The sequence below is a fragment of the Aegilops tauschii genome, chromosome 5 (genome assembly GCF_002575655.3).
Source record: "Aegilops tauschii subsp. strangulata cultivar AL8/78 chromosome 5, Aet v6.0, whole genome shotgun sequence".
In the NCBI taxonomy this organism is placed as follows: domain Eukaryota; kingdom Viridiplantae; phylum Streptophyta; class Magnoliopsida; order Poales; family Poaceae; genus Aegilops; species Aegilops tauschii.
This window is the reverse complement of record NC_053039.3, coordinates 107,497,949-107,522,764: the sequence shown is the minus strand read 5'-3', so window position 1 is coordinate 107,522,764 and position 24,816 is coordinate 107,497,949.

Sequence of the window (24,816 nt, the reverse complement as noted above, 5' to 3'; positions counted from 1 at the left end):
CATTTTGAGTATGTGCTCACTGACAGAACTATTTTCCTCCATCTTACAACTGAAGAACTTGTCGGAGACTTCATATCTCTCGACCCGGGCATGAGCTTGGGAAACCATTTTCAGCTCTTCGAACATCTCATATGCTCCGTGTTGCTCAAAACGCTTTTGGAGCCCCGGTTCTAAGCTGTAAAGCATGCCGCACTGAACGAGGGAGTAATCATCAGCACGCTGCTGCCAAGCGTTCATAACGTCTTGGTTCTCTGGGATGGGTGCGTCACCTAGCGGTGCTTCTAGGACATAATCTTTCTTGGCAGCTATGAGGATGATCCTCAGGTTCCGGACCCAGTCCGTATAGCTGCTGCCATCATCTTTCAGCTTGGTTTTCTCTAGGAACGCGTTGAAGTTGAGGGCAACATTAGCGTGGGCCATTTGATCTACAAGACATATTGTAAAGATTTTAGACTAAGTTCATGATAACTAAGTTCATCTAATCAAATTATTCAATGAACTCCCACTCAGATAGACATCCCTCTAGTCATCTAAGTGAAACATGATCCGAGTCAACTAGGCCGTGTCCAATCATCACGTGAGACGGACTAGTCAACATCGGTGAACATCTTCATGTTGATCGTATCTTCTGTACGACTCATGCTCGACCTTTCGGTCTTCCGTGTTTCGAGGCCATGTGTGTACATGCTAGGCTCGTCAAGTCAACCTAAGTGTATTGCGTGTGTAAATCTGGCTTACACTCGTTGTATTCGAACGTTAGAATCTATCACACCCGATCATCACGTGGTGCTTCGAAACAACGTACCTTCGCAACGGTGCACAGTTAGGGGGAACACTTTCTTGAAATTATTGCGAGGGATCATCTTATTTAAGCTACCGTCGTTCTAAGCAAATAAGATGTAAAACATGATAAACATCACATGCAATCAAATAGTGACATGATATGGCCAGTATCATATTGCTCCTTTGGTCTCCATCTTCGGGGCGCCATGATCATCTTCGTCACCGGCATGACACCATGATCTGCATCATCATGATCTCCATCATCGTGTCTTCATGAAGTTGTCACGCCAATGATTACTTCTACTTCTATGGCTAACGTGTTTAGCAATAAAGTAAAGTAATTTACATGGCGTTATTCAATGACACGCAGGTCATACAAAAAATAAAGACAACTCCTATGGCTCCTGCCGGTTGTCATACTCATCGACACGCAAGTCGTGATTCCTATTACAAGAACATGATCAATCTCATACATCACATATATTTCATTCATCACATCCTTTTGGCCATATCACATCACAAGGCATATGCTGCAAAAACAAGTTAGACGTCCTCTAATTGTTGTTGCATGTTTTTACGTGGCTTCTATAGGTTTCTAGCAAGAATGTTTCTTACCTACGTCAAACCACAACGTGATATGCCAACTTCTATTTACCCTTCATAAGGACCCTTTTCATCGAATCCGATTCGACTAAAGTGGGAGAGACAGACACCCGCTAGCCACCTTATGCAACTAGTGCATGTCAGTCAGTGGAACCTGCCTCACGTAAGCGTACGTGTAAGGTCGGTCCGGGCCGCTTCATCCCACGATGCCGCCGAAACAAGATAAGACTAGTAGTGGCAAGAAAATTGACAACATCTACGCCCACAACAAGTTTGTGTTCTACTCGTGCATAGAAACTACGCATAGACCTAGCTCATGATGCCACTGTTGGGGATCGTAGCAGAAATTTAAAATTTTCTACGTATCACCAAGATCAATCTATGGAGTCATCTAGCAACGAGAGAGAGAGGGGAGTGCATCTACATACCCTTGTAGATCGCGCGCGGAAGCGTTCAAGAGAACGGGGTTGATGGAGTCGTACTCGTCGTGATCCAAATCACCGATGATCCTAGCGCCGAACGGACGGCACCTCCGCGTTCAACACACGTACGGAGCGGGGACGTCTCCTCCTTCTTGATCCAGCAAGGGGGGAGGAGAAGTTGATGGAGATCCAGCAGCACGACGGCGTGGTGGTGGAAGTAGCGGGATCCCGGCAGGGCTTCGCCAAGCGCAAGCGGGGAGGAAGAGGTGTCACGGGAGGGAGGGAGGCGCCAGGGCTTGGGGTGCTGCTCCCATGCGCCTCCCCACTATATATAGGGGTGGAGGGGGCTGGTTTCTTGCCCTCCAAGTCCATTGGGGCGTTGGCAAAGGTGGGGGAAAGAAATCCCATCATTTCCCTTCCCCACCGGTTGTTATCCCCCTTTTTTTAGGGATCTTGATCTTATCCCTTCGGGATATGATCTTATTCCTTCTAAGGTGGGATCTTGGTGCGCCTTGACCAGGGGTGTGGGGCCTTGCCCCCACTACCCACGTTCATGTGGGTCCCCCCATGCAGGTGGGCCCCACTTCGGAACCTTCTAGAACCTTCCCCGTACAATACCGAAAAATCCCGAACATTTTCCGGTGGCCAAAATAGGACTTCCCATATATAAATCTTTACCTCCGGACCATTCTGGAACTCCTCGTGACGTCCGGGATCTCATTCGGGACTCCGAACAACTTTCGGTTAACCGCATACTAATATCTCTACAACTCTAGCGTCACCGAACCTTAAGTGTGTAGACCCTACGGGTTCGGGAGACATGCAGACATGACCGAGACGACTCTCCGGTCAATAACCAACAGCGGGATCTGGATACCCATGTTGGCTCCCACATGTTCCACGATGATCTCATCGGATGAAGCACGATGTCGAGGATTCAATCAATCCCTTATACAATTCCCTTTGCCAATCGGTACGTTACTTGCCCGAGATTCGATCGTCGGTATCCCAATACCTTGTTCAATCTCGTTACCAGCAAGTCACTTTACTCGTACCGTAATGCATGATCCCGTGACCAAACACTTGGCCACATTGAGCTCATTATGATGATGCATTACCGAGTGGGCCCAGAGATACCTCTCCGTCATACGGAGTGACAAATCCCAGTCTCGATTCGTGCCAACCCAACAGACACTTTCGGAGATACCCGTAGTGCACCTTTATAGCCACCCAGTTACATTGTGACGTTTGGCACACCCAAAGCACTCCTATGGTATCCGGGAGTTGCACAATCTCATGGTCTAAGGAAATGATACTTGACATTTGGAAAAGCTCTAGCAAACGAACTACACGATCTTGTGCTATGCTTAGGATTGGGTCTTATCCATCACATCATTCTCCTAATTATGTGATCCCGTTATCAATGACATCCAATGTCCATAGTCAGGAAACCATGACTATCTGTTGATCAATGAGCTAGTCAACTAGAGGCTCACTAGGGACATGTTGTGGTCTATGTATTCACACATGTATTACGATTTCCGGATAACACAATTATAGCATGAACAATAGACAATTATCATGAACAAGGAAATATAATAATAACCATTTTATTATTGCCTCTAGGGCATATTTCCAACAGCATCGATCACGGAGGGCTTCTACATCAACACCATAGCCTCTCCGATGATGTGTGAGTAGTTTACCTCAGACCTTCGGGTCCATAGTTATTAGCTAGATGGCTTCTTCTCTCTTTTTGGATCTCAATACAATGTTCTCCCCCTCTGTTGTGGAGATCTACTCGATGTAATCTTCTTTTGCGGTGTGTTTGTTGAGACCGATGAATTGTGGGTTTATGATCAAGTTTATCTATGAACAATATTTGAATCTTCTCTGAATTCTTTTATGTATGATTGGTTATCTTTGCAAGTCTCTTCGAATTATCAGTTTGGTTTGGCCTACTAGAGTGATCTTTCTTGCAATGGGAGAAGTGCTTAGCTTTGGGTTCAATCTTGCGGTGTCCTTTCCAAGTGACAGTAGGGGCAGCAAGGCACGTATTGTATTGTTGCCATCAAGGATAACAAGATGGGGTTTATATCATATTGCATGAGTTTATCCCTCTACATCATGTCATCTTACTTAAAGCGTTACTCTGTTCTTTTGAACTTAATACTCTAGATGCATGCTGGATAGCGGTCGATGTCTGGAGTAATAGTAGTAGATGCAGGCAAGAGTCGGTCTACTTGTCTCGAACGTGATGCCAATATACATGATCATACCTAGATATTCTCATAACTATGCTCAATTCTATCAATTGCTCAACAGTAATTTGTTCACCCACCGTAATACTTATGCTCATGAGAGAAGCCACTAGTGAAACCTATGGCCCCCGGGTCTATTTTCCATCATATTAATCTTCCAACACTTAGCTATTTTTATTTGCCTTTTATTTTACTCTGCATCTTTATCATAAAAATACCAAAAATATTATCTTATCATATCTATCAGATCTCACTCTCGTAAGTGACCGTGAAGGGATTGACAACCCCTTTATTGAGTTGATTCGAGGATTTATTTGTTTGTGTAGGTGCGAGGGACTCGTGCGTGGCCTCCTACTGGATTGATACCTTGGTTCTCAAAAACTGAGGGAAATACTTACGCTACTTTGCTGCATCACCCTTTCCTCTTCAAGGGAAAACCAACGCAGTGCTCAAGAGGTAGCATTACACCTGAGCCACCGGCTCTTGTGTTGTATATATTTTTATCCCTGTATATATTATGATCAAGTATAATAAAGCCGGCACCCCTGATAATTCAGGGCCTCTGTCGTTTCATTTCTGAGTATCTGAGTCTTTATTGTCAGTTCATAAGATCACTTGGGGGCTTCCTGCTTACTGAGCATAGCTATGACTACCCTCTTGATCCGGCTTGCACGTTTTGTTACAAAACATGACTTGGGGGCTTCCTGCTCATTGAGCATAGCTATGACTACCCTTTGATCCGGCTCATACACCTGGTTGTGAATAACTTGGGATTTTTTCCTAGAGTTAAAAAGGTTACCAAAGAGAACTTGTTATAATGAACAGTTCAAGCATAGCTATGACTGCCTTCATGGTTTGTTGAAATAATCACTTGGGGGCTTCCAGTTTAATGAACATAGCCTTATTTACCCTTTTGATTGGCTTGGATGCCAGGTGTATTCACCAAAAATCCGGGTTATCCTGCCTTTGTATGCCTGCCACTCCAACTAGGTAATCCTGGAATGACTCGCCAAACTCTTGAGAGTCAATCTTATAAAGACCCTGAACATGTCAAAGTTAAAACGGTGATTGGTAATGTGAGGCCCGGCTTATAGGTTTGAATAAAGGTTTAACTCAGTGGTTGTGCGGCCCTTGAATAGCACTTGATATTGAGGCTTGGCGGCCTATGAAGGCCTTGTTTTTTTCTTGATTTGCATTTGCTTTGAACATTGTTTGAGTTCATCTTGTGTACCGTATTGATATATGGTTTAAAATTGGTTCAGGCCATGTTGCCTTGATCCTTATGATTCATATTTGAATTTATCCGGAATTTTTGATAACCCGGCCTGGCTTTGGACGATAAGTCTCCAGTGTGTCTTGAGTATATGCTTGGAGTTTTGCGCTCTAAGTCTTTGGGATACTACCCTTGCTGCATATGGTGTTGTAAGTCGGCAGTATGAATAAATTGAACAGAGCGTTGTGCTCTAAGTCTTTGGGTTGTTACCCTTACTGCATATGGCATGGTAAGCCGGCAGTATGAACAAATATCACAGGTATGATATTTATTTTGTTATGAATATATGAGGTTTTGATAAACCTGCCCTGTTATGGACTATACAGTCACCAGTGGATGTTATATGGGGTATTATGACCCGCCCTGGGGTAAACCGTCAGGGTATATGTTGTTTCCTTGTGTGCAGGGCTTATGATAACATGATCAGCATGATTGACAAAAATTATGAGCATAAATGGCACGATCTTTACCGTCAGATCGGCGGTTCAAGTGTTATGCAAGTAAAGCGTGCACGATGGCACGATAGATCATTGTTTATCTAGCCTATTACAAGGCACCTGCTGGCCCAAAAGAAGTGTTTTGGAGCATACGCCATCTCATGTTGCAAATGTTAAGCCGGCCCCTGGATTAATGGTCTTGACCTTGGCGGGTGGAGGATTCCGGGTCATCTTGCACCGGTTCATCATCTTCTTCTTCACCCATTGGCTAGAAGTCAGATGTGGCCCAATCGACCCCAGTCAAAGCTTTGAACATAGCCTCGTCATCAATAAGTGTTGACGGGTCAATATCAGGGGCAAAGGTGTGCTTACGAATTGGCAGAATAAGGTCCTGGGCTTCATGAACCGGCGCTTTAACCTTCTTGTTTTCAGCATCATAAACCGCCTGGTACTGGGGTAGGTCCGTTTCTTCAGCCAGCTTGCTTGCCAATGGACGCATTCCCCTTGCTATTTGGGCAAAGTCAGCAGCACTGAAGGGAGACCCGTCTTCTTTTACGCTTGGGCAGCCATTGGCCAATTCTTCTGGATCAAGATCTGCTTGCCAGGCTTTTGCCCGGCCCAGGGCGGTAATGGCGTCGGCTCTCGCTACAGATCGTTTCAAATCATCAATTGGGGCATCACCGAAAGTTTCTCCAATACTTCTCTGATGAGTGAAGGAGGTTGCTTTTTATGCGATACCGCAGATATGACCTGCTGAGCGCTAGTATATAACTGTTCCACCAAGGTGTACGTGGCTTTGAGTTTTTTGCGCATGTCTTGACCAATGTTGGAGCTTCTGGGGCCTGCATCAGCAAATGTGATTAATAAACCGATAAGGAATTATATATGTTGAGGAGGAATAGTTGAAAACAGTATTGCTTACCAAAGATGGCAGCTGTCATGTTATTGATCTGGCCTTTTAAGCCGGACAATTCTTCAGTCACCGGTTTAAGGGTGGCTTCAGCTTCTTCCGCTCTCTTCAACAGAGATGTCTTCTCAGTCTCCCAGCTTGTCCTATCAGCCTTGCAGTCCTTTTTCAACTTCTCCATCTCTTCCAAGGCGGTTGTCAATTCTGATTTGGCCTTGGAAGTTTCAGATTGTTGAGACTTGATATTTTGCTGAAGATCGGCGACTTGGGAATCTTTCATCTTTAGCTCCGCCTGTAGGATGCAAATGGCAGTCAGCATTACAATCATTTTATTTGAAGTCCCAAGCACAATACAAGTACTTTACTTGGCACTTGGGGGCTAATGCACATTGCTCTTTTTTGAAGACAATTCTACGATGACTCGGCTAAACTGTTATGACTATAGCCGACTCATGGGGGCTACATACTTGGATTTTATTCACAGTTATGGTGATAAGTCCCGGCTTATCCATGCTGATTAAGCCAGCCCTTGGGGGCTAAAATTGCGAAATTGATTACTACTATTTGGAGTCCCGGCTTAACTTTCCAGTTTAAGCCGGCCCTTGGGGGCTACTCATTTTGATCTTGATATGTACAAGGTTATTTAAAGTCTACAGCAAATTCAATTCTATCATATCCAGTAGACTTGGCGGCTGACAGAAGCATACTTGTATAAAGAAGATTGTAGTGTTTACCTCAAAACGTTCCTTCATAAGATTGACTAAGCCGACTTCAAAGTCACAGCTTGTATGAAGGCGGTTCAGATAACCAGAGTGGATCTCTTGAGTGCTGTATTGGGCGTAGCTCTCTAAATTCACTGACCATTTTCCTTTGTCAGCAACGGATGTTTCACCCTTGGCGCTGTGCTTTGACAAGACAGTGGGGTTGCCCGGCGTCATGTAACCAAGCCCAGTAATGACAACATCGTCAGCTTTCTCTTCGGTAGGCTTGATGGGACTTGGCGGCTTGGTAGTGGTCGGCTCAACATCCATATGGTCGGCGGTGACGTTGTGCTCCTCTGGTGGCGGGTCATCAATGGTGGCTTCAGCGGCTTGGAGAGAAGTTTCTGTTGCTTGCTTCTCTAGTTCATTGAGATTCGAATCTTCAACTGTTTTGGTCAGCTTCAGCTTCTTGTTGGGCTTTGCCATAGCGCTGGAAATAAAGCACAAGACAGGGTTAATACGACAATTAAGGGCATGATTGAAAGCGGATAGACTTAACATTCTCACCCGGGCACGGTCTTTGTCGTGGGTTTGTCACGGCAGATGTCCTAGTGTGAGGACTTAGTCATGGAGCCATCGCAACGAGATTAGCTTAAAGGGGTTAACCGGGACAAAGGACACAGGGAGTTATACTAGTTCAGCCCCTTGCGGTGAAGGTAAAGGCCTAATCCAGTTTGAGGTGGTATTGCTAGGGTTTCGATGACCAGGGAGCGAATACGCTTAGCCTGGCTCTCGGTCTGTTGTTTCTTGTCCCTAAACCGTCGCTGGCTTGTCCCTTTATATACTCAGATTGACGCCCAGCGGTTCACAGAATCCCGACCGGCTCATAAACGTGTCCGGCTCGGTATCCACTCTTTCCTATCTTACAATACAAGTCATACACCTATGGCGGTTTACATCTATGGCCCTAACCTGCCTATGGGTTTTGGGCCTTCTTATTAAGTCTCCTTCATAAATCGCCATCTTCTATGTCTTCATGGGCTTCAATACTGGTAAATCACCATGAGCATAACCCGGCCCCTCCTGGGCGGTGTATACTCAATAGTTATATCCCCAACATTAGGCCCCAGGTTGATTTGAACTTGTTCATGTCAATCTTCAACACTTTAGAAAAATTCCTTCTTCATTACCTTTGTGAAAACTTGTAACTCGCCATGACGTCATCTTCCGAGATCATGATAACCCGCCATGATGTCACCTGTCATTAATTTTATACAAATCCAAAATCATATATGCATCTCTTTTCTAATGAATCTCGGAAAATCGAGGCGTCAGCCCTGTCACATATCCAATTTGGAGCTCCTTGATTCCCGCGCATGCCACTTATCCATTTGCCTTATAAATAGGGCCAGGGGTCCTTTTCACTTTCCCCCCTCAGCCCTCCTCGTCTTCATCGTCTTCCTCGAGACGTGTTGCTCTCGAGCCCAGCCGCCACCATCGACCCTCTCCTCTGCATGGCCGCTGCATCAACCTGATTAGTCCAGATCTCGCTCGCGCGCCTCTACCACTCCAGCAGCCTCGGTAAGTTCTTCCTCCTTCCCCTCCGTAGATCTCATTAGGGTTCGTGCGAGCTCATGGAGGTTCGGCACTGTTCTTCACTTGCTCTTCGTTGTAGCATGAATATTTGATTCAAACTTGATATTTTCCTTGTGCAGCAATAGCGATGGTTCCTTTTCCTCATCAGAGCATCTCTTTTTGGATAGAAAATCCCATCTGGACTTTATAAACTGTCCAAGCACCGATATTTAGGTCTGAATATATTTTCATTTTCTGACGCGCGGTAGATCCAAAATTGTGATATCAATCTGTGAAACCTGTTTTTCATCACTTAGCCATTTTCCAACTTCAGATCTATACTTTCAATATCTGTGTAGGCGGTTTAACTCAGAAAATAATAACCCGCCAGGTACCATTAGTCCCCTCTTAAACCGCCAAGTGCTCATCTTTGTAACTTGATAATGTTAATCTCCGGTTTAACACTTATGCATGCTTCAACACTTTCCGCCTCTTAACCTTCAACACTTTCTGCATGTTAACCATGAACGTTAAACCGGCACAAATCTTCTTTCAGGTTATCGAATAAATTGCCAAGTCCTTCTATTCCTGTAACTGGGTTCAATCCCGGGTTACAGAAGAAGAGCTAAACGGGTGTGTTGCAACCGGCGCTTTAGCGAAAAAGGAAAACATCCACTGCAGAGCCCCTGGTCCTGAGAATCCTCCTGAGCCCAAGGATGGGGAAGTGATCGTTTTTGTTGATCATCTGAGTCGAGGGTTCAGCCCTCCCAGATCAAAAAAATTTCGTGATGTGCTTCATTTCCTCCAACTTCACCCTCAAGATATTGGACCTAACTCCGTGTCCAATATTTGCAATTTTCAAGTGTTTTGTGAAGCTTACCTGCAAGAAGAGCCCACAGTCGAACTGTTCAGAGATTTCTTTTATTTAAACCGCCGTACCGAATTTACAGACGGGCCCAATACTAAACTTGGCGGGGTTTCAATTCAGAAAAGAAAAGACGTCAGCTTCCCTCACGCTAAGCATCATAGCCACCCCAAAGATTGGAATCAAACTTGGTTCTATTGCCAAGATACATCTCCAGCTGGCGAGAATCCTCTGTCGGGTTACCGTGCTCACTGGCTTACCAGTACACATCCATTCCCCCAAAGACTCAGTGCAAAGGAACGGGCCAAGTATGCACCACAGCTTTCAAAGCTCAGAGCCTTTGTGGCAAACGGTTTAACAAGCATTGATTTTGTCCGTTGCTGGGTATCTTGGAGTATTTTGCCTTTAAGCCGTCGCCTCGGTTTAATGTGTGAATACATAGGGGACATGAAAGACCCTCAACGCCACACTGATATTCAACCGACTGATGCCGAAATTACTGAATCCGTCAAGAAGATGTTGGATGAACCGGTGACCGACTGTAGTAAAACAGGGCTTGGTCCTTTCTGCGCTTCAAATAAACCGCCAGCTGTAAGAATTGCCCAACTCTTGTTTTAATCCATATTCTTAATACTCCCTTATGTTTTTTTCAATCTTTAACAGGGTGATGATCCATTTTGGAAGAAGAAGCCATAGGATAAACCTGCCAAAATGGCTCGTGCCAAGAGCAAGGTCAACAAGAAGCCCACCAAGAAGAAAACCGCCGAGTCCACCGAGTTAAACATTGACGATGACGATGATAATCATGAGTCAGAGGTAGAACTTGATTCACTTGGCTCCTTTTTCATACATCTCATTGACAATGACTATTATCAGGATGACGCAGAGGCTAGCCATGCTGGTGACGCAGAGGTAATAATTCTTTCCTCCGGCTCAGAACCTCTGCCAACTCCGAAATCCTGCCAAGCAAACCGAAAAGTAAGATTTTTCTCACCCTCTAGCTCACTTGGATCCAAACTTTCTTTTGAAGAAACAACAACACGAAGCTCGCCGCACAACCCGGCATAGCGGCCATGTGGTCACTTCTTCTGGTTTACCGAACACGCCGGTTCGTAAACGCCGCCCAGAGGTCTCTTATACTTCTGACACACATTATCCCAAGGCGGGTTATTTCGGACAACCTCTTCATCCGTCTGATTCAAATTATCAGGGAACTTCCCATTCTTCCTCTGGCGAGTCAACAGGAACGCAAATTCCAACCCTCAAAAAGGTTCCTGGGTGAGCATATTTAACTAACCCTTCATATCTTATACTTGATCTTTATACTGACCTGATCTATACTTATTATTTTCAGGGCCCAAGCCAGAGCCAGTAAAAGGGCCAAACTGAATAAGCCGGCTGATGACAACATTCCAACTGATCCGGAACAAACCCCGATACAGTCTAATCGAAATACTAAAGCTATTCTTGATGATCCGCCACCGCAAGATCATGAAACCTTAGTTGAACATATGGAAGTTGATCCGATGATTCATGCTGATAAACCGCCAAGCCCAATTAAAGCTGTTGATGACAAAACTGATGACGTTGTGGTTACTGGCATTGGTTACACAACCCCAGGCAACCCCACTGCTCTGTCAAAACACAGTGCCAAAGAAGAAATTTCTGCTGTTGATAAAGGCAAGTGGAAGGTAGACTTGGAAAGCTACGCCCACCTCAGCGCCCAAGATATTCATTCTGGGTTTTTAAACCATTTGTACACAAGCCGTGACTATGAAGCCGGTTTACTGAACATGATGAAGGAGCGATATGAGGTAAATGCTGTTAACTCTCCATAAATATTCTTCCCTTAGCCACCAAGTTTATTGGACATAAAAGAATAGAATGTTCGGTAAAGTTCCAAGAACCATATAGATCAACTCCAGTAGCCCCTAAGGGCCGGTTTATACTGTCGATATGAACCGGGACTTGTAGAATAACTCTTCAATTTTTCCTGTGTAGCCCCCAAGGGTCGACTTAACAAATATGTTAAGTTGGGACTAATTATGCTGTAAGGCTCAAAATTCTTGTTTAGGACCTTTGTAAACTGGTTGACCACCGAGCTGATAGTGGAAGAAAATCCATAGTTTTGACTGGAGCAAACATGCGTTAGCCCCCAAGTGCCAAGAATAATACTTGTATTGAGCTTGGGACTTGTAAATTTTTTTTGATAAGAAGCAATAGACATTAGCCCCGAAGTGCCAAGTATATTACTTGTTATGTGCTTGGGACTTTGAATATGCACTGTCATCTCATAAATTGCTTGTCTCTTGCAGGCTGAGCTTATCAAGAAGGAATCCCAAATCGCCGACCTTCAAGAAAATATCAAATCACAACAATCAGAGACTTCCAAGGCCAAGGATGAACTGACCAGTGCCTTAGCAGCAATGGAAAAACTGAAGGAAAACTTCAAAAACGAGCGGGCAGGTTGGGATACAGAAAAGTCAACTCTACTAAAGAGGGCTAAGGATGCTGAAGCGGCCCTTAATCCGGTAGCGGAGGAGCTGGCTGGCTTGAAACAGCAAATAAATGCCATGACCGCTGCCGTTTTTGGTAAATAGCTTCTTCACAACCTTTAAACATGTATTATCTAATAAACTGTCGGTTTACAGACGTTTTGGATGATGCAGGAACCCGCGTTGCTCATCTTGGCTCAGATATGCGGCAAAAACTGAAAGCCGCCTATACACTTATAGAGCAGTTATATACCGGCGTACAACGGGTTATCTGCATAGCTTCCCATAATAAACCGCCCCCAACCTTGATCAAGGAGACGTTGGAAAGGCTGGCGATGATGCCTGCCCGGTTTGAAGAACTAAAGAAATCAGCTGCCAGGGTGGGTGCTCTTACTGCACTAACTCGGGCCAAAGCATGGATATCTGATCTTGATCCAGCCAATTTGGGAAACGGCTACCCGAGCATAAAGGAGGATGGGTCAGACTTTAATAGTGATGACCTCGGAGCCCTGACGAGGGAAATGCGCCCATTGGCTAGCAAATTGGCTGAAGAGACCGATCTTTCACATTATCAGTCGATTTATGATGCCAACAACAAGAGAGTTAAAGCGCCAGCTTATGATACTCCAAGTCTTACTCCTCCAATCCGTAAGCATACTTATGCTCCTGATATTGACCCCTCCACACCTATAAGTAATGAATCTGTATTCAAAGCCTTAACTGGATCGATTGGACAACTATTGACTTCCAGCCACTGGGTAGAGAAGAGGAAGATGAATCGGCGCTGGATGACCCACAACCTTCAAGTCAACCAGGCCAAGATTCATAAACCGAGGCTGGCTGAACATCTGCTTTCTGCAAGATTTGTTAGAACAAGTATTCTTTTGGGCACCAAACGCCTTGTAATAGGCTAGCTTAAACTCTTGATCTGCTATGCCATCGCGCATATTTGCTTTGCATTACACTGATGATTTGCCATGTTAAGGTATGCCACATATGCTTATGATATTAGCAATGTTGAATCTGTTCCTGCATACAACAGATTAAAAGTGTCCTGGCGGTTTACCGCTGGACGGGTCATAACGCCCAATACAAAGCCATGGGAAACTAAAATAGTTTATAACCAAGGCTGGCCTTAATTATAACCATACATAATTGAAAATATATCATACCTGTGATATTTGATCACACTAGTGGTTTACCAAACCAGTGTAGTAAGGGTGATAACCCGAATTTTGAGCACTGGTAATTATCATATATTGCCGGCTGATGAACAAGCTAGGCCGGGTTAATAAACACCGGATATTATCTTATCTCATACTGGTGACTTATAGTCAAAAGCCAGGCTGGGTTAATAAACACCGGGTAGTTTCATTTATAAACCATAAGGCATCACAGCCCTCATCGGCTTTTTAACCATGTATTACTGTGTCACATGAGAAAAAATCTCAAAAAATGTTCAAATCAAACAACAATAAAAAATCAAGGCTTTCATAGGCGGCCAGGCCTAAAACTCAAGTGCTTTCACTGGCCGCACAACCACTGAGTTAAACCTTCATTCAAAACTTATAAGCCGGACCTCACACAACCAATCGTCGTTTTAACTTTGATAAGTTCAGGGTCTGTATAAGATTGACTTATCAAAAGTACGGCGGGTCGTTCCAGGATTACCTGGGTGGAGTGGCAGACTTAAAAAGGCAGGATAACCCGGGGGTGAATACACCTGGCTTCCAAGCCTAGCTTTTAAGCCTATTACAAGGGTTATAAAAACTCTTTGTTCTTTAGAACAAGGAGCCCCCAAGCAATATTTTTGAGTTGTGCTCAAGGGGCACCTATGTTTGAGCTGTGCTTTTGCAACAGACTCTCTTTGGTCCCTTTAACTTGGGTAGCAAGCCCCCAAGTTTTTTTTCAATTGGCTTGTAAGCCGGTTCAAAGGGTAATGATAACTTCGCTTATAAGCCGGAAGCCCCCAAGTAACCAAAGACTCATTAAGAAAAAACGACAGAGGCCCTGCTTTAGCAGGGATGCCGGTTTATTATATTGATCATAATATATACATTGTAAAAAATATGTACATCAGAAGAGCCAATGGCTCAGGTGTAGTAAGGCTGAAGATGAGCAATATTCCACGGCCGGTGGGTCTCCTCGTCCGACTTACGTGAGTCCTTGTGCTCTCGAACGTCGATAAGATAGTATGACCCACTGTTCAGATTCTTGCTGACCACAAAGGGTCCTTCCCAAGGTGGGGATACCTTGTGCATATCAGTTTGATCCTGAATGAGTCGGAGCACCAAATCACCTTCTTGAAAAGTTCTAGTTTTAACCCGACGGCTGTGAAACGGTGCAGATCTTGCTGGTAAATCGCTGAACGAGCCGCCGCGATGTCCCGCTCCTCATCTAACAGGTCAAGCACTTCCTGATGTGCTTTTTCATTATCAGCTTCAACATAAGCCGCCACGCTGGGCGAGTCATGACGGATGTCACTAGGGAGAACCGCCTCTGCTCCGTAAACCATGAAGAAAGGCGTGTAACCCGTAGACCTATTGGGGTGGTATTAATGCTCCATAACACGGAAGGTAACTCCTCCACCCAACAACCCAGCGTCCTCTGCAGGGGAACCATAAGCCGGGGATTGATGCCTCACAAAATCTCTTGGTTGGCTCTCTCAGCTTGACCATTAGATTGGGGGTGAGCCACTCATGACAAGTCAAGCCGGATGTGCTCACGTTGACAAAATTCTTTCATAGCACCCTTGGACAGATTAGTGCCATTATCAGTTATGATACTGTGGGGAAAGCCAAAACTGAAAATCACCTTTTCATGAAGTGAACCGCCGTCGCCGCGTCACATTTACTGACCGTCTCTGCCTCAACCCACTTTGTAAATTTGTCAACTGCCACCAGGAGGTGTGTCTTTTTGTCCTTGGACCTCTTGAAAGGCCCAACCATGTCAAGCCCCCAGACTGCAAATAGCCAAGTAATTGGAATCATCCTCAATTCTTGAGCCGACACATGGGCGCATCGTGAAAACTTCTGACAACCATCACATTTACTGACTAGATCCTCCGCATCCGCATGAGTCGTTAGCCAATAAAATCCATGACGGAAAGCTTTAGCAACCAGAGACTTAGATCCGACATGATGACCACAATCTCCTTCATGGATCTCACGAAGAATCTCACGGCCCTCCTCTGGAGAGACACAACGTTGAAAAGCCCCTGTAACACTGCAATGGTGTAGCTCGCCATTGACAATTGTCATCGACTTAGACCGCCGGGGTATCTGCGTCGCTAAGGTTTCATCCTCAGGTAACTCGCCCCGGGTCATATAAGCCAAATAAGGGACTGTCCAATCAGGAATTATATGAAGGGCCGCCACCAACTGAGCTTCCGGGTCAGGAATAGCCAAATCCTCCTCTGTAGGTAACTTGACCGACGGGTTATGCAAAACGTCAAGAAAGACATTAGGCGGCACCGGTTTATGTTGAGAACCCAACCGGCTTAAGGTATCAGCCGCTTCATTTTTTCTCCGATCAACATGCTCAACTTGATAACCCATAAAGTGACCAGCAATAACGTCCACCTCTCGTCAATAAGCCGCCATGAGTGGATCCTTAGAATCCCAAGTACCAGAGACTTGTTGAGCCACCAAATCTGAGTCACCAAAGCACCTTACTCGGCTTAAGTTCATCTCCTTAGCCATCCGAAGACCGTGGAGCAAGGCCTCATATTCAGATGTGTTGTTAGTGCAAGGGAACATCAATCAGAGAACATAGCAAAATTTATCACCTCGAGGGGAAGCTAGCATAACTCCAGCCCCCGAGCCCTCCAATTGCCTGGACCCATCAAAGTGAATAGTCCAATACGTGTTATCTGGTTTTTCCTCAGGCATCTGCAGCTCTGTCTAGTCATTGATGAAGTCCACCAGTGCTTGAGACTTGATGGTCGTGTGAGGCATATATTTCAAACCATGAGGTCCAAGCTCAATGGCCCACTTGGCTATTCGACTTGTAGCTTCTCTGTTTTGAATAATATCCCCTAAGGGAGCAGAACTAACCACAGTGATGGGATGACCCAAAAAATATTGCTTAAGCTTCCGACTGGCCATAAACACCCCATATACAAGCTTCAGCCAATGCGGATACCTCTGCTTGGACTCGATCAACACCTCACTGATGTAGTAAACCGGCCTCTGAACCGGGTACTCTTTGCCTGCCTCCTTCCGTTCCACCACAATGGCTACGCTCACAGCCCGGGCATTAGCAGCCACATATAACAACAATGGCTCTTTATCAATAGGAGCAGCAAGAACGGGTGGCTCAGCCAACTGTTTCTTCAGATCCTCAAACGCTTGATTAGCAGCATCACTCCAAACAAAGTGATCCGTCTTCTTCATCATCTGATAAAGGGGAATAGCCATCTCACCTAGCCGGCTTATGAACCGGCTCAGAGCCGCGATACGACCCGCCAGACGCTGAACATCATTAACACACGCCGGGTTAGCCAATGAAGTAATGGCCTTGACGTTCTCCGGGTTAGCTTCAATCCCTCGATTGGAGACCAGGAAACCCAGGAGCTTGCCTGCTGGTACACCAAAGACACATTTGGCCGGGTTAAGCATCACCTTGTAGACCCAGAGATTGTCAAACGTCTCCTTCAAATCAATCAGGGTCTCCTTCTCTCTTGACTTTACCACAATGTCATCTACATAAGCATGAACATTACGCCCAATCTGATTGTGAAGGCAATTTTGCACACACCGCTGATAAGTCGCCTGGGCACTCTTGAGCCCAAAAGGCATAGACACATAGCAGAAGGCTCCAAAAGGAGTTATAAAAGATGTCTTCTCCTGGTCCTTAACTGCCATCTTGATCTGATGATAACCAGAATAAGCATCCAAAAAACTCAAACGCTCACAACCCGACGTAGCATCAATAATCTGATTAATACGAGGGAGAGCAAAAGGATCAGCCGGACAAGCCTTGTTTAAATCCATGTAGTACACACACATACGCCAAGTGTCGTTCTTCTTAAGTACCAGCACCGGGTTAGCCAACCACTCAAGATGAAAAACTTCTACAATAAACCCAGCCGCCAAGAGACGGGCGACCTCTTCACCAATGGCCTTACGCCTCTCTTCGTTGAAACATCGAAGAAACTGCTTGACCGGTTTAAACTTGGGATCAATATTAAGAGTGTGCTCAGCGAGTTCCCTCGGTACACCTGGCATGTCAGAAGATTTCCATGCGAAGATTTCCCGGTTCTCACGGATGAACTCGATGAGCGCTCTTTCCTATTTCGAGTCCAAATTAGCACTGATGCTGAACTGCTTGGATGAGTCGCTAGGAACGAAATCAACTAACTTGGTATCATCAGCCAATTTAAACTTCAAGGCCGGATCATGCTCTGTAGTTGGCTTTTTCAAAGAAGTCATATCCGACGGATCAACATTGTCCTTATAAAATTTTAACTCCTCCATTGCACAAACCGACTCAGCATAAGCTGCATCACCTTCTTCACACTCCAAAGCTATCTTCCGGCTCCCATGCACTGTGATGGTCCCCTTGTAACCCGGCATCTTGAGCTACAGATAAACATAACAGGGCCTTGCCATGAACTTAGTATAAGCCGGCCATCCAAACAGAGCATGATAAGGGCTCTTGATTTTTACCACTTCAAAGGTCAATGTCTCCGACCTAGAATCATGATCATCTCCAAAAGCAACTTCCAAAGCTATCTTACCAACCGGGTATGGAGATTTACCAGGCACCAGGCCATGGAAAACAGTGTTCGACGGTTTAAGATTTTTATCTGTCAATCCCATGCGACAGAAAGTTTCATAATAAAGGATATTGATGCTGCTCCCTCCATCCATGAGTACTTTGGTGAACTTATACCCTCCGACCTGAGGTGCAACCACCAATGCCAGGTGATCCGCATTATCAACCCGGGGCGGGTGATCTTCCCGACTCCACACAATGGGGTGCTTAGATCAGCGCAAATAACGGGGAACTGCCGGTTCAACGGCGTTCACCGCCCTCTTATGAAGCTTCTGATCCCGTTTGCATAAACTTGTGGTGAAGACGTGGTACTGCCCACTATTCAACTGCTTTGGGTTACTCTGATACCCAGATTGCTGTTGTTGATTCCCCTGACCTGACTGTTGATGGTAACCACCCTGATTGCCTTCATTGCCTTGATTACCTTGAAATCAAGAGTTAGAACCGCCACCGCCGTAACCTGGTCCATGAGAGCCGGATCCTGAGCCACCACCCGGCCCATGATTGTCTTGAAAAAGATTGGAATTTTTGTACTCCTTCATAATGAAGCAATCCTTCCAGAGGTGGCCAGACGGTGTTTCTCGCGTTCCATGCCTTGGGCAGGGCTGATTTAGCATCTGCTCAAGATTAAAGCCTGATCCTCCGGTCCATGGGGGCGGTTTACCTTTACGATGCTGGACATTATTCTGCACGTTGGTGTTAGCCACAAAGTCCAAACTATTATCAGCTTTGCGCTTACCATTGCCTCCCTGATTCGCCGGATTATGCTGCTGCCCTCTGGTGCTGCTGCTCTTCTTTCCCTTTCCCGGCTTTTCATCATCAGACTCGGGTCCTTGGTACAATCAGAGTCAGCGTACTTTACCAGAGCCACCATGAGTGTCCCCATGTCATTGCAGTGACGTTTGAGTCGCCCTAATTTCTTCTTCAGGGGCGTGAAACGACAATTGTTCTCCAACATTAAGACTACTGAATCGGCATTGATGCGATCCAATGAGTGCATGATTGTTGAAACCCGGCGCACCCAATGGGTTGTCGACTCACCTTCTTCCTGGACACAGGAGGCCAAATCCACGATTGACATGGGCTGCTTGCACGTATCTTTAAAATTCTGGATAAACCGGGCTTTTAACTCGGCCCACAACCCAATGGAGTTAGCTGGCAACCCCTTCAACCAAGTACGGGTTGTCCCTTCCAACATCATGGTGAAGTACTTAGCGCATGCAGCATCGTCAACATCCAACAGTTCCATCGCCATCTCATAACTCTCCACCCATGTTTCAGGAGGTAAATCGGCAGTGTAGTTGGGCACCTTATGGGGACACTTGAAATCATTGGGCAAACGTACATTACGCAAGGCCGGCACCAAACACGGCACACCCAGAGTCCTGAAAGTCACATCTGTCTCCATCGAAGTTGTCGGATGAACCGGGGAATGCTGACGAGCCATATACTGAGCTGCCAGCTCAGCCTCTCGACGTGCTCTTCCTTGATCCACGATGTTCTACGCATTAACCCCACCACCTGTCGGGTTATGTCCACGGGGCGGGTTGCGGTTCCGTCCACTGCTTGACACAGCCGGTTCCTCAATATGCCTTCTATAACTCCGGCTCAGGCAAGGGGTTGAATGAATCCTCTCACGACTGTAAGAATAAGCCTGTTGTTGAACCAAAGCCGTCTGAAGAAGCTCTCTAGCCCTTCGCGTCTCAACTGCTATTGGAGACTCGCCTTCAACCGGGAGAGCCGCCAATCATGATGCGGCAGCGATCATGTTATCCAAGGGGTTAGAATAATGACCCGGTGGTGTCGGCACGTGCTGTTGTGGGATATTGTCTTGACAAGGCGGGTCCATTGTGCACGGCTGAACCGGCGCTCCCGTTCCAGGCGTTTCAACCCGGTTTACCACTGGCTGGTTACTGGTCCCTGCTCCGGGCGTATTGAAGAGATTTCTCGCCTCATAAACTGGCGGCAGGCGAGTCTGATGCCTTCTCCTCATGACTTCATTTGAAGCGTTCTGATCTAGCATGAGCCCGAAAGACTCTGATTGAATCCGCTGCGCCTGAACATCCAAAGCGGCCCGCTCCGCGGCCATCCTAGTGTTTTCTACGTTCAGCTCTTCCTTGGCCTGTGCTATCTCATCCCGCAACTTTGCAACCGCCGCGTTATGCTGATCCTGATCTGCCGGATTAACCACTGTTGTTAACAATGTTGTCAGCTTATCCAACAAGTCGATTAAGACCTGAGTCGGCGGGTGCACAGGGCCTCCTGCCCCAACAGCCGTTGCTATTGCTGATCCAGAAATCATCTCTGCTGCAGTTGATGAGTGTTGCACTGTCTGTGTTCCGACCATGAAGATCACGACCCTGTTCGGCGGCTTACAGGGGTCCGGAATACTATCGCCATTGGAACAGCCCCCAAGCCGGTCATCTTGCAGTTGACACAATGACTCGGTCTCATCGGTGGATGACTCACCATCAGAATAGACAACCGTCTCGTCACTAGATACCGATCTATCCTTAGATTCCGCTCCATGGATGAATCCCACAAAGGCACGATTCATGGCGGGCTGAACTCGGGCGGGTCTTGCACGCTGAGCCGTCTCGATGATATCGGTGCAGATGTCCGGCTCAGGGCCCGGTTCGCCGATCTTGCCGATGAAGACGTGGATTCCGCTGAAGGGGACCCGGTACCCGTACTCAATTGAGCCGGCCTCGGGGCCCCAGCCTGCATCGTCGATGTAAAGCTTGCCGCGACGACTCTTGGTTATCCGACCCACAGCGTATCCCTTGATCCCTTCAAAGCTGCCCTTTAAGAACTCGAAACCACCGTGCGCTGGCCCCATGGTGGGCGCCAACTGTCGTGGGTTTGTCACGGCAAATGTCCTAGCGTGAGGACTTAGTCGTGGAGCCATTGCAATGAGAGTAGCTTAAAGGGGTTAACCGGGACAAAGGACACAAGGAGTTATACTGGTTCGGCCCCATGCGGTGAAGGTAAAGGCCTGATCCAGTTTGAGGTGGTATTGCTAGGGTTTCGATGACCAGGGAGCGAATACACTTATCATGGCTCTCTATCTGTTGTTTCTTGTCCCTAAACCGCCGCGGGGTCGTCACTTTATATACTCAGGTTGATGCTCGACAGTTCACAGAATCCCGGCCGGCTCATAAACGTGTCTGGCTCGGTATCCACTCTTTCCAATCTTATAATACAAGTCATACACCTATGGCGGTTTACATCTATGGGCCCTAACCCGCCTTTAGGCTTTGGGCCTTCTTATTAAGTCTCCTTCATAAATCGCCATCTTCTATGTCTTCATGGGCTTCAATACTGGTAAGTCACCATGAGCATAACCCGGCCCCTCCTGGGCGGTTTATACTCAATAGTTATATCCCCAACAGTCTTGAAGACTGGGATTTGGGTCCCAGTTGAGTCGCCGGAGGAGGCATGAGATGTTCCCTGGTAATTTGAGTCAGAAGGGTTAAGAGGCTGTCGAAAAAGACCCGCCTTGGGATAAGCTAAATCAGAAGTCTGTGAAACCTTTGGACGGTGCTTGCGAGGAGCTTGGTAGAGTGCACAAAGGATTCAGCCCAGTCTTGCTGCAATCTGCCAAGCTCTCGTTCAAAAGAGACTTGGTCATATCATTGATGTCATCATCAGTTAACTGAATCTGACAGTGCCGTTGTGGATCTTTTCAGTCGCCGGTGTACTTGCACATTAAGCCGGGGCGGCGGCTTAAGGGCAAAACTCTCTAGGCAACCCAGCATCGGACCAGATAGATTCTGGTCAAACCATTGGCCATTAAAGCTCCAATCTTCGAAAATATGGGCATATATTTGGCCCTTTCGGCTGTGCTAATCCGATCGGGGAGGGGGTTCCTGTTGCTGTCGGCTCTCACGATAACCCGGTAGAGGATTTTCCCCTTCTGGAGAGGTGTCTTGACAGTAAAACCATGTTTGATTCTAGTCCTTGGGGTGACTGGATAGCTTGGCAGCTGGGAAGGTGGTGTCTTTCCGCCTCTGGATTGAAATACCGCCTAATTCTAGGCTCGGCCCATCCGTAAATTCAGTTTGGCGGTTTAGATAATAGAACTCTCTGAATAGTTCTACAGTGGGCTCCTGTTGAAGGTATACTTCCCAAAATACTTGAAAATTGCAAATGTTTGTGACGGAATTGGGTCCGATGTCTTGAGGATGGAGTTGGAAAAAGTGCAATACGTCACAGAAAATTTTGAGCCGGGTGGAGTGAACCCCTGGAGCATGTGATCAGTAAAGACAACAACTTCGCCCTCCTTTGGCTCGGGGATGGTTTCCGTTCCTGGGGCTCTCCAATGGATGACATTCTTTGTAGCTAACACGCCTACTTGAACGTGTTCATTCAGCATTTGTTCGGTAACCCATGAAGCGACCCAGTTGCAAGAGGTGATAGTCTTGGTCATTTTTGAAGATCTAAAAAGGAAATATTGCCGGTTTAAGATTATGCTGTTAAACCGGCCAATTGATTCAAGAATAAAGTGCTATGAAGAGCTAATGTGTTAAGCTGGAAGATAATATTGAGTTACGTAGATACATGAATTGGCAGCTTAAAAGGGGACTAATGGTACATGGCGGGTTATGGTTTATCAGTTAAGCCGCCCGAATGGTTACCATATTTCAAATCTATGAGTGAGGATTTTCTAAATGATGACAAACAGATTCTGCAGATCGGTGCTATAATTTTGGATCTACGCCAGTTTGGAAATAAAATAAACTCAAGACCTAAAGTGAAGGCAGTGGAAGAACTCATGTGTTCAGATGGATCTTTTGCAGAAAAAAAAAGTCTACTACGATTGGAAAAAGGATGCTAAAACTACTAACATGCGTCTTCAGTGTCATATTCATATTCAACTACATGATCTAGGGAAGAACAAGGAAGAACGGAGATGAACTCCGATGAACTGGGGCAAACCCTAATGGAGATCTGCTATGAGAAAGGAGGAATACCTGATGAGGCTGCTGGATAGCGGAGGTGCGCCGCGGTGCTCTGGTTCGTTCAGGTCGATGCAGTGGCCAGAGTTGAGGCAGTTGACGAGGTCGACGACGGCGAAGCTCGGGCACGCGTGGGCGTTGCGAGGAAGAAGACGGAGACGAGGAGGCAGGAAAAAATGAAAAGGACCCCTGTCCCTATTTATAAGGGGACGGATAGAAGGCATGCATGGGAATCGAGGAGGCTAAAAAATGATTATGTGGCTGCACGGGCGCCTCAAATTTCGAAAGGTCCATTAAAGATAAAGATCTGTTGAGATGTTCTGGGCTTCGTGCGAAGTTAATGCAAGATGACGTCATGGCGGGTTAATGGGATTATGTAAGCTGACGTCATGGCGGGTTATAACAAGTTCATGAAAATTGACGATGCAAGATTCTGCTAAGTCAAGCACTGAAGATTGATGTGAACAAGTTCAAATCAACCTGAGGCCTAATGTTGGGGATATAACTACTGGGTATAACCTGCCCAGGAGAGGCCGGGTCATACCACTGGCGACTTAAGGATGAAGATGGTGGGTTATAAAGGAAGCCTATTGAATGCCCAAGACCCAGAGGCGACTTGAGGCCCAAGAGGATAAACCGCCATATGTGTAATTTGTATTGTATGACAAGCTTAGTTAGTCACCGAGCCGGACACGTTGTGTATGAGCCGGCCGGGACTCTGTAAGCCACCGGGCATCAACCTGTGTATATAAAGGGGTGACCCGACGGCGGGTTAAGACAAGAAACAAGAGATCGAGAACTAGGTCAAGCGTATTCGCTCCCTGGTAATCGAACCCATGTAATACAACTCCAAATTGGAGTAAGCCTTTACCTCGTTGCGAGGGGTCGAACTAGTATAAACTCTTTGTGTTCTTTGTCCCAATTAACACCTTCAAGCTAACCTAGCTGCGATGGTTCCACACCTAAGTCCTTTCGCTAGGGCATCTGTCGTGTTAAGTCCACGACACGTATCGAGTTGTAATTCTTGAGTTGTAAGTAAATAGAAGTGTGATGATCATCATTATTAGAGCATTGTCCCATGTGAGGAAAGGATGATTGAAGCTATGATTCCCTCACAAGTTGGGATGAGTCTCCGGACTTTTAAAAAAATGAAAGAGGCCAAAGAAGCCCAAATAAAAGAAAAGAGGACAAAGAATCCCAAAAAAAATTGAGAGAAAAGAGAGAAGGGACAATGTTACTATCCTTTTTCCACACTTACGCTTCAAAGTAGCACCATGTTCTTCATGATAGAGAGTCTCCTATTTTGTCACTTTCATATATTAGTGGGAAATTTTCATTATATAACTTGGATTGTATATTCCAATGATGGGCTTCCTCAAATTGCCCTAGGTCTTCATGAGCAAGCGAGTTGGATGTACACCCACTTAGTTTCTTTTTGAGCTTTCATACACTTATAGCTCTAGTGCATCCGTTGCATGGCAATCCCTACTCACTCACATTGATATCTGTTGATGGGCATCGCCATAGCTCATTAATACGCCTAGTAGATGTGAGACTTTCTCCTTCTTTTGTCTTCTCCACAACCACCATATTCTATTCCACCTATAGTGCTATATTGCGTGAAAGTTGAAAAAGTTTGTGAACACTAGAAGTATGAAATAATTGCTTTTGGCTTGTCATCGGGGTTATGCATGATGAAATACTTTGTGTGATGAAGATGGAGCATAGCCAGACTATATGATTTTGTAGGGATAACTT